Source organism: Natator depressus, chromosome 11, assembly GCF_965152275.1.
Source record: "Natator depressus isolate rNatDep1 chromosome 11, rNatDep2.hap1, whole genome shotgun sequence".
Lineage (NCBI taxonomy): Eukaryota > Metazoa > Chordata > Testudines > Cheloniidae > Natator > Natator depressus.
Window position 1 is genome coordinate 8,290,376 of NC_134244.1, and position 12,095 is coordinate 8,302,470.

Consider the following 12,095-nt stretch of genomic DNA (forward strand, 5'->3'; position numbering starts at 1 on the left):
TTGAACTGAATTAGCTCATGATCACTTGAGTCAAGGTTGTCCCCTACAACTATTTCTTCTATGAGGTCCTCACTACTCACTAAAACCAAATCTAATATGGCATCTCCTCTTGTTGGTTCAGCATCTACTTGATGAAGGAATCCATCAGCTATCGCATCTAGGAAAATCTGAGCCCTATTATTATTACGAGCACTTGTCCTCCAGTCCATATCTGGGAAGTTAAAGTCTCCCATGATCACTCAGTTCCCATTAGTATTTACTTCATTAAAAACATTAAAGAGGTCTCTGTCCATATCCAAATTAGATCCCAGCAGTCTACAGCACACCCCAAGCACTATCCCGGGGAGGCTCTAGTAGCTTTCTTCCCCAATGTGATTTTTGCCCAGATGGACTCTGTCTTATCCATTCCATCGCTTCTTATTACTTTACGGTCTACCTCATCATTGATATACAGTGCTACTCCACCACCTTTACCTTTATTTCTGTCTTTCCTAAACAGCACATACCCTTCAATACCTGTACTCCAGTCGTGATGACAATTCCACCATTATTTCTGTTATCCCTATAATATCTGGTTTCACTTCCTGCACCAGTAGCTCTAGTTCCTCCATTTTGTTACCTAGGCTCCTTGCATTGGTGTACAAACATCTTAATTTTTGCTGTTTGGCCTCACTCACTTTCTTCACCCGATTAGGCACGGACATTCTACCGCCAGTATGACCTATTAGACTGGTATCCACGCTGCCCTTCCTCCTTATGTCCATTCTCCAACCCACGGCTGTATTCTTTCTTTTTTCATTTTCTTCCCTCTCAATGTTAAAATCTGGCATGGAGATTACCTGGACATCTCCCAACCATCTCCCCCAGATTCCTAGTTTAAAGCTCTCTTTATCAGTTGTGCAAGCCTCCATCTTAGAAGTCTATTTCCCTCCCTACTCAGATGGAGCCCATCCTGAGAGAACGGTCCTCTGTCCATGAATGCCTCTCAGTGGCCATACATCCCAAAGCCCTCCTTATAGCACCACTGCCTGAGCCATCTCTTGATAGTCATGATCTTGTCACACCTTTGTTGCCCTTCTCTGGGAACAGGCAGAATCCCACTGAAGAGCACCTGAGCCTCGATTTCCTTAAGCGTCTTCTCCAGCCTGGCATAGTCTCCCTTAATACGTTCCAGCGAGAATCTATCGGTATCATTTGTTCCCACGTGAAGGACGATCAGTGGATTCTTTCCCGCTCCCTTTAGGATCCTCTTCAACCTCAGGTCCACATCCCGTATCTTAGCACCCGGTAGACAGCACACCGTTCTGTTCTCTGGATCAGCTCTGGTTACAGGCCTGTCCATCCTTCTCAGTAAAGAGTCCCCAATCATGTAGACCTGCCTTTTCCTGGTGACGGTGCAATTCTCCGGTCTATCCCCTGTTCCCTCTGGCTGCAAGTCCTTTCCATTCCTATTCTCCCTTGTAATCCTCTTCAACCCGTCCTGTATCCTCCTGGGGCTCATATTTGGTGTTGTCTCCATTGACTCGTCCCCTTTTCCTATAGGACTCGCCGCTCTTCTCTTCCTTGCCCTTCCACCAGCAGTGTCCACCTGCTGTATCCCTTCTTCATTTTCCAACTCTGTAAAGCTGTTCTTGAGCTCTGTTTCTCCTTCACTAGCTGTTGTGCTTGCAAAGAAAACCTCAAAAATGTGAACCAGGAATTACTGATGCAGAGCCTGAGGCCATGTCTACACTTACAAGCTTACAGCCATACAGCTGAGCTGCTGCAAGAGTGCTTGTGTAGCTGCATTATGCCAATGGGAGAGAGCTCTCCCATCGACGTAATAAAATCAGCTCGATGAGCGGTGGTAGCTCTCCCGTGACATAGCACTGTGCACACGAGCACTTGTGCAGGCAAAACATATGTCACTCGGGGCGGGTTTTCCACACCTCTGAGCAACAAAAGTTTTGCCAACATAAATGCTAGTGTAGACATGGCCTTAGTTTGTAGAGAGCCCAGAATAATAGCTCTGGGAGGTGTGAAGTGCCTCATTCATCTCAGGGAGGTGTTAATTCAGCTGCCCAGTGGCGATAACTTTAATGGAAGCACTGATATCTATTTCATGCTTCATGGAAGAAAAGAGTGGGAGGATCACAGACCTTGTACAGTTTACTCTGTGTGGTGTCTCATGAGGGTAACTCAGGTGGGTGGCATTTTAGAGATACTATCACATTTCTTCCTCAGTCAAGAAGGACCCATACCCAAGGAGCCTGTGAGTGCCCATGGGCATATTCAAGCCCCACTCAGGCGACTCAAGCTCAAGGATTCCAGGGATGTCATGTGATGCACATATTTTGAATATCTGCCAAATCTACTGTGGTGGTTTCTCGTTTTGGCGACTCACGTGACTGGAACTTACTTTCTCGGAAGAGCGTGGAAGAATACCACCACCTTTTTTTTTCTCCAGTTTGATCCCAAGAAAATAGAAAAAACTGCAGAACCATTAGAGTGGATCTTCCCTTCCTTGCAATAATAGACAAAAGTGATTGTAAAGCCACAAAAATTGGCAGGAAGACTTTGTAAAGCTATTGGTATATTAAACTACATTTTTTTAAACTTTTGTCCAACTCTTTGAATACAGTACTTATGCCACAGAACTATTAATGTGTGGCCTAGACAGACCAAAAAGAGTTAATATCAGCCATTTAAAAATCTGTATATCTGAACATTAATTGCTGCTAAGGGAGAACTATAGAGAGAGAAATTGTCAACATTTATGTTCTTTACAAATCAGTGACTTCCCAGTAAATAACTGCTGCTTCCTCGAGTAGTGTCCCTGTGGGTGCTCCAGTGTAGGTACTCATTCATCCTGCACTGCTGATCGGAGAATTTTGGTATCAGTATCCATTCAGCCTGCACATGTGTTGTCCCCTCCTCATGCTCTGCCACAAGGCTAACCAGCCTTGCACGGGCAAACCCTTCTCAATTCCTTCTCAACCGCCCCGGCTAGAGACGGAGATATTAGCTGTCTGTTCATCGGATCATGAACCCTATTGTTCAAACCTAGTTATTTACTAATCTTTCTTTTGTGAGTTTAGAGTTTCATTTGTTTTTTTCTTTAAAAAAACAAACAAAAACCCAACTTTATTTACTACTTCCCCTTTTTCTGGGAACTACCCCTGTGTGGAGTATGCCTGGTTCACCAGGATTTAAGAGGTGCTTCTCCTATAAACAGCCATCCCTGTAATGGACGGACATTCCTATTGTGTCCGTTGCCTCAGGGAAAGCCATATTCCCCAGAAGTGTGTTTTTTGTCAACAGCTGAAGCTGCGATCTCGAAAGGACAGAGAACTGCGACTAAAACTCCTTCTAACGGAGGCAGCTGTCCAACCACCTTCAGACCCGCATCAAGATTCACCCAGAAGACAGGAATCTTCACCTGACTAGGCTGCCCTTTGAACCCATTGCCACTTGTTTGCTCACATACCTGTCTATGAAGACAGCATTCCTAGTGGCAATCACCTTGGCGAGGAGAATGGGGGAGATAGCAGCACTGATGGCACACCGCCCTAATACAGTATTCTTTCGGGACAAGGTTACTAGCAGACCACACCTGAAGTTTATCCCCAAGGTGACCTCATCTTTTCACATAAACCAACTGATTCACCTCCTGACCTTTTACCCTAAGCCTTACTGTGATAACATGGAGGTTATGCTGCACACACTAGACATTAGAAGAGTCCTGGCCTTTTACCTGACAGGATGAAGGCCTTTAGGAAATCTCCTAAGCACTTCCTTTCCATTGCAGAAAGGTCTAAAGGTGCAGCAGTATTGGTCCAGAGACTCTCCAGATGGGTCTCTAACTGTATCAAACACTGCTATCAGGTTTGCAACCTAGTACCTCCATCTGGAACCACAGGCACTCCACAAGGTTGGTTTCCTCCTCTGTCACATTCCTCAAGAATGTCCCTATCTCGGAAATCTGCAGGGAAGCAACCTGGGCATCTGCGCATACCTTTGCAGAACACTATGCTGTTTCTGGGGGACTCTGCTTCTGGTGCTATCTTTGGCTCCACAGTATTGTCATCCACAGCAGACTTGACTCTGGAGCCCCAGCCCCCCATTAGGGATACTGCTTGGGAGTCACTTACAGTGGAGCATCCATAGGGACACTACTTGAAGAAGAAGAGGAAGTTGGTCACCTTGTGCAGTAACTGGCTCTTTGAGATGTGTGTCACTATGGGTGCTCCACGACCCACCCTCCTTTCCTCTACTTCGGAGTTCTTGTCAGGTACTCTGCGGTAGAGAAGGAACTGATCGAGGTTTGCCCGTGCAATGGTGGTTAGCCTCGTGGCAGAACATGAAGAGGGGACAGCGCATGTGCAGGCCGAACAGACACTGCTACCAAAGTTCTCTGATCAGGAGCGCAGGGACACAAACACACCTACAGTGGAGCATTCATAGGGACACACATCTCGAAAAACCATCGTAACTGCACAAGGTGAGTAACTTCCTCTTTCTCTGCTTTGTTATCAAACAGCATTAACATATGGGGAATTGAAAGTGAGTGCTAACCTGAATTATAAGGACTAATTATTCTGTTTTAGGGTTGGATACATTTTTTCTAATTTTCTAAAATAATTTTATTCTTTATAATGAAGGATACACTAAATCTTGGTACAGTGAATTTCTGTCTTGATATTTGGAGCATTATGCATAGAAATCCTGAGTATATCCCTAGCTTCTTTTTGTTGAGCAGTTTTTCATACAATATTGTATTTGCCCCTAATGATAAAGTTCTATTCAAACCACTACATTATACGATAACCTTTGATGCCACCTTCTGGACAGAATTATAAAGAAACATATTAAAGTTTTGTGGAATATTTTAATTCTAAATTGTATTTAAAAATAAAACTGATCAAGGTAAGTTACAGTTTCTTTATTAATGTGTACTTATAAGATTCAGTTTGTTTAAAAGCAAACACTTCCACTTTAGCCTGAAGCGCGTTCAAATTGTATCAGTTAAGATACATATAATGACACAAATACAGGTTCCCGATCATATTGACAAATGGAAAATACAGTACCAAGTGTGTGTGTTCTTGTAATTTGTCTTAATATGAAACATTTTAATTTAAAACAACATGTTTACGATGCTCAAGAGTAAATTGCCTCAGTTTTAGGTGTTCTCTGAGGTTTCCTAACTCTGGAAGAGTGTATACATACACATAAAGAAATTAAAAGTAAGCCTTTTTTGTTTTTAATTTTGAATAAATATCCTTTCTGTAAGACTTCTCGCTATTTTGCCACTTGGGAACCTTCATGTTGTAGTTTTCCTTTTATTAAAATGTGTTGATACTAGTGGTTGTTTTATTTTTATTATGTAGACAAATCCTTAGAGCCTTTTTGGTGTACAGAAGCAGAATATTGCTAATGCTTATCTACTGAAGCAGAGATTCCTAATTGGAGACTACTTTATTTAAAGTTTAAACATTTTGTCACCAGCTTTTGGTTAGCACATTTCCGATTTATTTATTTTTTACAAGCCAAGGCTTTAGGCCAGCTTCTCCACTCCTTTAAGAGCAGAGTTCAGTGCAGGAATGGAGTTGAGGGACCAAGGGTGGCATGCCATCCCCTGACACTGCCCTGGGGGCCAGTTCTAACAACTATAGGGGCGTTTTATGACATCTGAGCAGCATAAAGTGGAATACAGAATCTGGTTCTTCATCTTCAATGCCTAGTTTTTCAGCACTATGCATTGTAATCTCAGCTGGGAATTCACTTCTGATGCCCTGCTATGTGACCATGTCATTAAATAAGTCCTTAGTGGTTGTTTAAATAAAATAATACTACACAACGTAGTTGTGGATTTTTAGACATCTGCTCTAACCAGCCAAAATTTGTCCTCCGCAGCTGCTGGCCTCCAAAGAGACTGCTGTCTATCCAGCAGTGACAGCTTCTCTTTATTCCAAGTTATTTGTCCATAGAAGCAGCATCATGGTATTAATTTCAGCATCATGCAGTTACCCTAGCTTGCTGACTTCACAGGGTTAGTCATAGAATGCACCTGTTCAATTACCACTTACAGCAGTCAAGCTAATTTGGGTTGGTGTTGCCCTAATGTGGAAAATAGGACAGGAGTCATTCAGTAAAAAGCTTCTAATGGGGTATTGTGGACTGAAGCACCCCCTCTCTGCCTGATGATTCTGAAACGGACCATTTGCTGGGGTGAAGAAAGAGAGGGCTCATTAGGCTGAAGGTCCTTTCAAAAGAAATAATTCGAAGGGAATTTCCATGTTAGAACCTGAAGTTCTTCAAGTGCTTGCTCATGCCCATTCCACATTAGGTATGTGTGCTTGCCACATGCACCAGTGCTGGAAGTTTTTCCCTCAGCAGTATCCGTAGGGGAGCGGCTCTGGCACCCTCTGGAGTGGCGCCTGCATAATGCGGTATAAGGGGCGCTGCATGTTCCCCCCACCTTCAGTTCCTTCTTACCACCAGTGACGGTGCACAGAACGCTAGCCGCTCTTCCTAGCATTTCTTAGGTTTCGTTCGTATGAAATAGAGTTCTTGTAAAGTTAGCGTACATAGTTGTTGAGTTAGTTAGCCCTCAGCAGTAGTTAGTTTTGTTAGCCCTGTTGGAGACTTGGACGGGGAATGCGCTGGTCCCCAGGCTTTAAGCCCTGCAGTCATTGCAAATGGCCCATGCCTGTGAGTGATCTGCATAGCAGCTGTCTCAGGTGCCTCGGTGAAAGGCACATAAGTGATAAGTGTCGTATCTTCAAGTCCTTTAAACCTAGGGCGAAGAAAGACTGCGAAATCAGACTCAAAGCGTTCCTGATGGAGTCAGCGCTCACTCCGGCCCTGGAGCAAAGGTCTGACTCGGCACCCAGCACCGTGGTATCGGTGCATAGTGCCCCGCCAGCACCGTCGACGAGTCGGCACCGATCCCCAGCCAAGAAGTCGAAGAAGGCTGGTAGGGGACGGTCTCCTACTCCGCGCAAGGGGAAGGACAGGGGTGGGGGTGAGCTAAGACCCATGCCAAGCGGCTCATTTCCCCGTCAGGATGTCGGGCCTCAGCTCATGTTGAGCGATGCAGCCCACCCTGTTCCTTGCCTGGAAGCCTGGACACAGAGGCGGGCCTTCGTCAGCTTCAGGTGACATTGACGTCTGAAGCACTTCAGGCTGCACAGGAGATCCTGATGCTTGTGTTGCTGCCCACACTGGCCCCATTGGTGCCCAGACCTCACGGTAAACCTGCCTTGGGACTTTCTATCTGCCCTCACCCCAATGGCACCGCTCCCCATCGCAGGGGACGTCCTGCCACGGTTCACCTGCTTAATGCCGTCATGCCTCGGAGTTAGGGAGGCAGATGCATCGGAGCCCTCTACGGCTACTGGACCTTCGGCACCGGCAGTGGGATTCGAGGTAGACCTAACCAGTTACCTGGCACAGACCCATGGAGGCCTGCGCTCCCCGGCAGGAACGTTGGGACCAGCCCTTCACACTGCGGAACACTGTTACAGATCCCGGGAACAATCAGAAGACCGGAGCCACGGGCCCCGCCAACAATCCCCGAGATGAGTGTCTCCGTATTTGGGGAGATCCCCTCGGCACCCAGCCCGTGATACCTCCAGGTCCCGCTCCTCGCCCCAGTACTGGTCTCGAAGCGCTAGGCATGGATCTCCGGTCGTCCGTCACGGATCTGCTGGTCCCCCAGGTCTCCATGGAGGCGCACATCCCGCTCAGACCAGTCCTCCTCTAGGCTTGACCGCGATTATCGCCAGGCACGGAGTCACCGCTCCAGTGGATCCTGGTCACCAGGTAGCAATCGGTCCAGATATGGCTCTGGTATGGAGCAAGGATCCACATCGGCGGGGCAGCCTCCCAGACCCTCGATGCTGTGTGCTCCGTCATTACCAAAACCTGCCCTGTGGCCCCAGGCCCAGTGGCTGGCCCTGTGGTACCCCTGGAACCCATGGGGGTTCACCCAGCCCTCCCAGCCTGCCCATTCAGTGTTGGGAGCCTCGGACAGGCCGGTGGCCTCAATGACCCAACTCCTTCCCGTTCTTGAGGCCCCGGGGGATAAGACCCCGCAAATCCATGTGGACCAAGGGGAACAGCCTGCTGGCCCACCAGTGGGTGCTGTGGAACCTGCGGTACTGGCCTTCTCCTCCTCAGCACCGGAGGAGGCCATCACGGAGGCCCGTCACCCAGTTCCTCAGGATGACACTATGGCACACCAGGAGCTACTGAAGAGGGTCACATCCAACCTTGGCCTGCAGGTGAACGAGTTGGAGGAGCAAGCGGACTCCCTGTTCGATGTCCCCTTCTCCACAGCCCCTGCTAGGGTGGCCTCTTCCCCTTCATGAAGGGGTATTGAAGATATCCAGCGCCTTGTGGCAAACCCCCTCCTCTCTGCCCCCCATTTCCAAATGGGCAGAGCGTAAGTACTTTGTCCCGACTAAGGGGCATGAATACCTTTACTCCCATCCAGCCCCAAATTCCCTGGTGGTTGAAGTAGTTAACCACAGGCAAATCCAGGGGCAACCTAGAGCTACCCCCAAAAATAAAGACTTCAGGAGACTGGACTTGTTCAGAAGGAAAATGTATTCCTCGTCTAGCTTACAGTTGAGGGTGGCCAACCACCAGGCCCTCCTTGGCCCCTACGACTTTAATATGTGGGAAACCACAGCCAATTTCAAAAATGCCCTCCTGGAAGGTTCCCGTAAAGAATTCCGGGCGATCCTTAACAAGGGCACGGCCGTTGCTGGGGCGGCCCTTCAAGTGGTGGCAGACTCCGCCGCCTGCACCCTGGTGTCCGCCATCTCCATGTGGCGAGTATCCTGGCTGCTCCTCTCTGGGTTATCCTCTGAGGCTCAGCAGTCGATTCAGGACCTCCCCTTCAATGGCCAGGCCCTATTTGCGAAGCAGACAGACAACAAATTACATGGACTGAAAGACTCCCGAACCACCCTAAAAACACTGGGGCTCTAACTTCTGGGCCCAGCATGTAAGGATTTCAAACCGCAACTATGCCAGGGGAAAGGAAGCCAGCTCCAGCGGGACCCGCTGCACAAAAAGCCCAAGGGCTATAGACAGAGCACGAGCCACCTGCCCCCACCCTCTGCCCAGTCGGGCTCAAACCACTCCAAGCGAGGCGCTAAAAGGTCGTTTTGAGGGTACGCGCAAAGGCAACCTACCAGTCTATTCCCTGGATCCAATTTTCCCAATTTTTTGCAACCACCTTTCCTTTTTCCTCCCAGCATGGTCAGCAATAACTTCGGGCTTCTGGGTCCTCAGTATGGTGGCACACGGTTACACCGTCCAATTTATTTCCACCACCCCCATCCCTGTCCCTTTTTAGGGACCATTCTTACAAGAGTCTTCTCGAGCAGGAGGTTCAGGGGTTCTTACAGCTGGGGGCGGTGGAGGAGGTCCCATTTCCTTATCAGAACAAGGGTTTCTATTCCTGGTATTTTCTGATCCCAAAGGCCAAGGGTGGTCTGCATCCTATCCTGGACCTGTGAGACCTCAACAGATACCTAAAGAACTAAAGTTTCACATGGTCTTCCTGGCCTCCATTATCCCCTCCTTGGATCCAGGAGACTGGAATGCTGCCCTCAACCTGAAAGATGCATACTTTCACTTAACGATCTTCCCAGGACACAGACACTTTCTCTGTTTTATGGTGGGTTTGGCCCACTACCAGTTTGCAGTTCTTCTGTTTGGCCTGGCTACAGCACCAAGGGTGTTCATCAAGTGCATGGCGGTAGTCGCAGCCTACCTCAGGCGTTGGAGTATCCAGATTTACCCGTACCTCGACGACTGGCTGGTCAAAGGCAGTTACAAGGCTCAGGTCCAACGCAACGTTGCTGTATTACAAGCCACATGCTGCTCATTTGGACTACTGGTCAACCACAAAAAGTCCACATTAGTTCCACTTCAAAGGATAGAATTCATCGGGGCCGTGCTCGGCTCGACCAGGGCAAGAGCCTTCCTGCCGTTAGAACGGACCTCATCGCGGAGGTGTCCGCATTTCCACTGACATTGGCCAGGGTGTGCCTGTGCCTGTTAGGCCACATGGCAGCTTGCACATACGTGGTCCGCCATGCTAGGCTCCACAATGGCTGGTATCGACCTATTTCCAATCCAGGGACCACCTGGAGAAAATTGTCACCATTCCCCTGGCAGTTGTCACCTCTCTGCAGTGATAGACTGATCGCGAGAAGGTCCTGGAAGGAGTCCTGTTCAACATCCCACCATCTGTCGAGCTAGTGCCAGACGCTTCAGACCTCGGTTGGGGGGTGCACCTTGGACATCTCCAGACCTGGGGGATGTGGACCCCGGAAGAGGCAGCGTTACACATAAACATCAAGGAGCTCAGAAATGTATGGCTGGCCTGCGGTATCTTCCTGCCGTACCTCTTGGGCAAAGTGGTGAGAGTCCTGACAGACAATACAGCCTCGATGTTCTACATCAACAAGCAAGGAGGAGCACGCTCGTTGGCTCTCTGCCAAGAGGCTCTCCGTCTGTGGGACTTCTGCATCAGCCATGGCATCCATCTGGAAGCTGGTCACCTCCGATGCATCAGGAATGCCCGAGCAGATCACCTCAGCAGGGACTTCTCCTCTTACCACGAGTGGTCGCTCCACCCGGAAGTGGCCTGCATGATCCTCCAGAGGTGGGGAACTCCCCAAGTAGATCTGTTTGCCACCAAGCAAAACAGAAAGTGCCATCTGTTTTGCTCCCGGCAGGGCCTGAGCAAGAGCTCCCTCTCCGATGCCTTCCTCTGGTCGTGGGCTGAGGATCTGATGTATGCATTCCCTCTGGTCAGCTGGGTCCTAGTAAAGATCAAGAGGGACAAAGCACAGGTTATCGTGATCGCCCCTGCGTGGCCTCGCCAACACTGGTTCGGCACGCTCATGAACATGGCGGTGGACCCTCCCTGGTCCCTTCCCTACCATCCAGACCTACTGTCACAGGATCACCGTCGGCTCCTACACCCCGACCTCGAGACTCTACACCTCTCGGCGTGGATGCTCTGTGGTTGAATTCGGAGGCGCGTACCTGCTTGGAGGAGGTCCAGCAGGTCCTCCTGGGAAGTAGGAAGCCATCCACGAGACTAACTTATCTGGCCAAGTGGACGAGGTTTTCCTGCTGGACATCAGAGTGTGGCATTTCTCCCTCGCGTTCTTCAGTGCAGTCCACCTTGGACTACTTACTGCAGCTCAGAAACCAGGGTCTGGCGCATTTTTCCATCAGAGTGCACCTTGCAGCCATCTCCGCATTCCACCAGCCGATCCAAGGTCAGACGGTCTTGTCTCATGATATGACTGTCAGGTTCCTGAGGGGCCTCGAGAGGTTTTATCTGCAGGTATGGGCTCCTGTCCCCCAGTGGGACCTTAACATGGTCCTCTCTAGGCTCACCGGCCCGCTTTTCCAGCTGCTGGGCTCCTGCTCCCTTTCCTACTTCCTCCTGGAAGGTCGCTTTCCTGGTGGCAGTGACGTCAGCGAGACAAGTCTCAGAGATTAAGGCCTTGACCTTGGAACCGCTTTACACAGTGTGTTATAAGGACAAAGTCCAGCTGCAGCCCTGCCCCCCCAGCCTGCCTGCTGAAGGTAGTATCTTCCTTCCGCATGAGCCAGGACATATTCCTGGCAGTGTTCTGTCCCAAGCCACACAAGACTGCTGAGGAGAGGACTCTGCATGTGCCAGACGTCCAAAGGGTCTTGGCTTTTTACTTGGAGCGTACCAAGCCTTTCCATAAATCAACCCAGCTCTTCATCGCTACAGCGGATAGGATGAAGGGCCTTCCAGTTTCTTCACAGAGGATTTCCAACTGGCTCACCTCTTGCATAAAGACCTGTTATGAGCTAGCAAAGGTCCTGCCATTGCCGATCGTCAGGGCCCATTCAACTAGAGCGCAGGCATCTACGGCGGCCTTCCTGGAGCACATCCCGATCCAGGACATCTGTAGAGCTGTGATGTGGTCCTCAGTCCACACATTCACATCTCATTATGCCATCACTCAGCAGGCCAGAGATGATGCTGGGTTCGGCAGAGCTGTATTACAATCTGCGCAGTTGTGAACTGCTTGGAGTCATTTAAT

General features: G+C 49.2%; 1 protein-coding gene across 2 annotated transcripts in view; it reads left to right on the plus strand.

Moving 5' to 3' along the window:
- Nucleotides 1–12,095, plus strand: part of PTPN4 (protein tyrosine phosphatase non-receptor type 4) — a 245,977-nt gene that overhangs the window by 226,207 nt on the left and 7,675 nt on the right. The window lies entirely within an intron of this gene.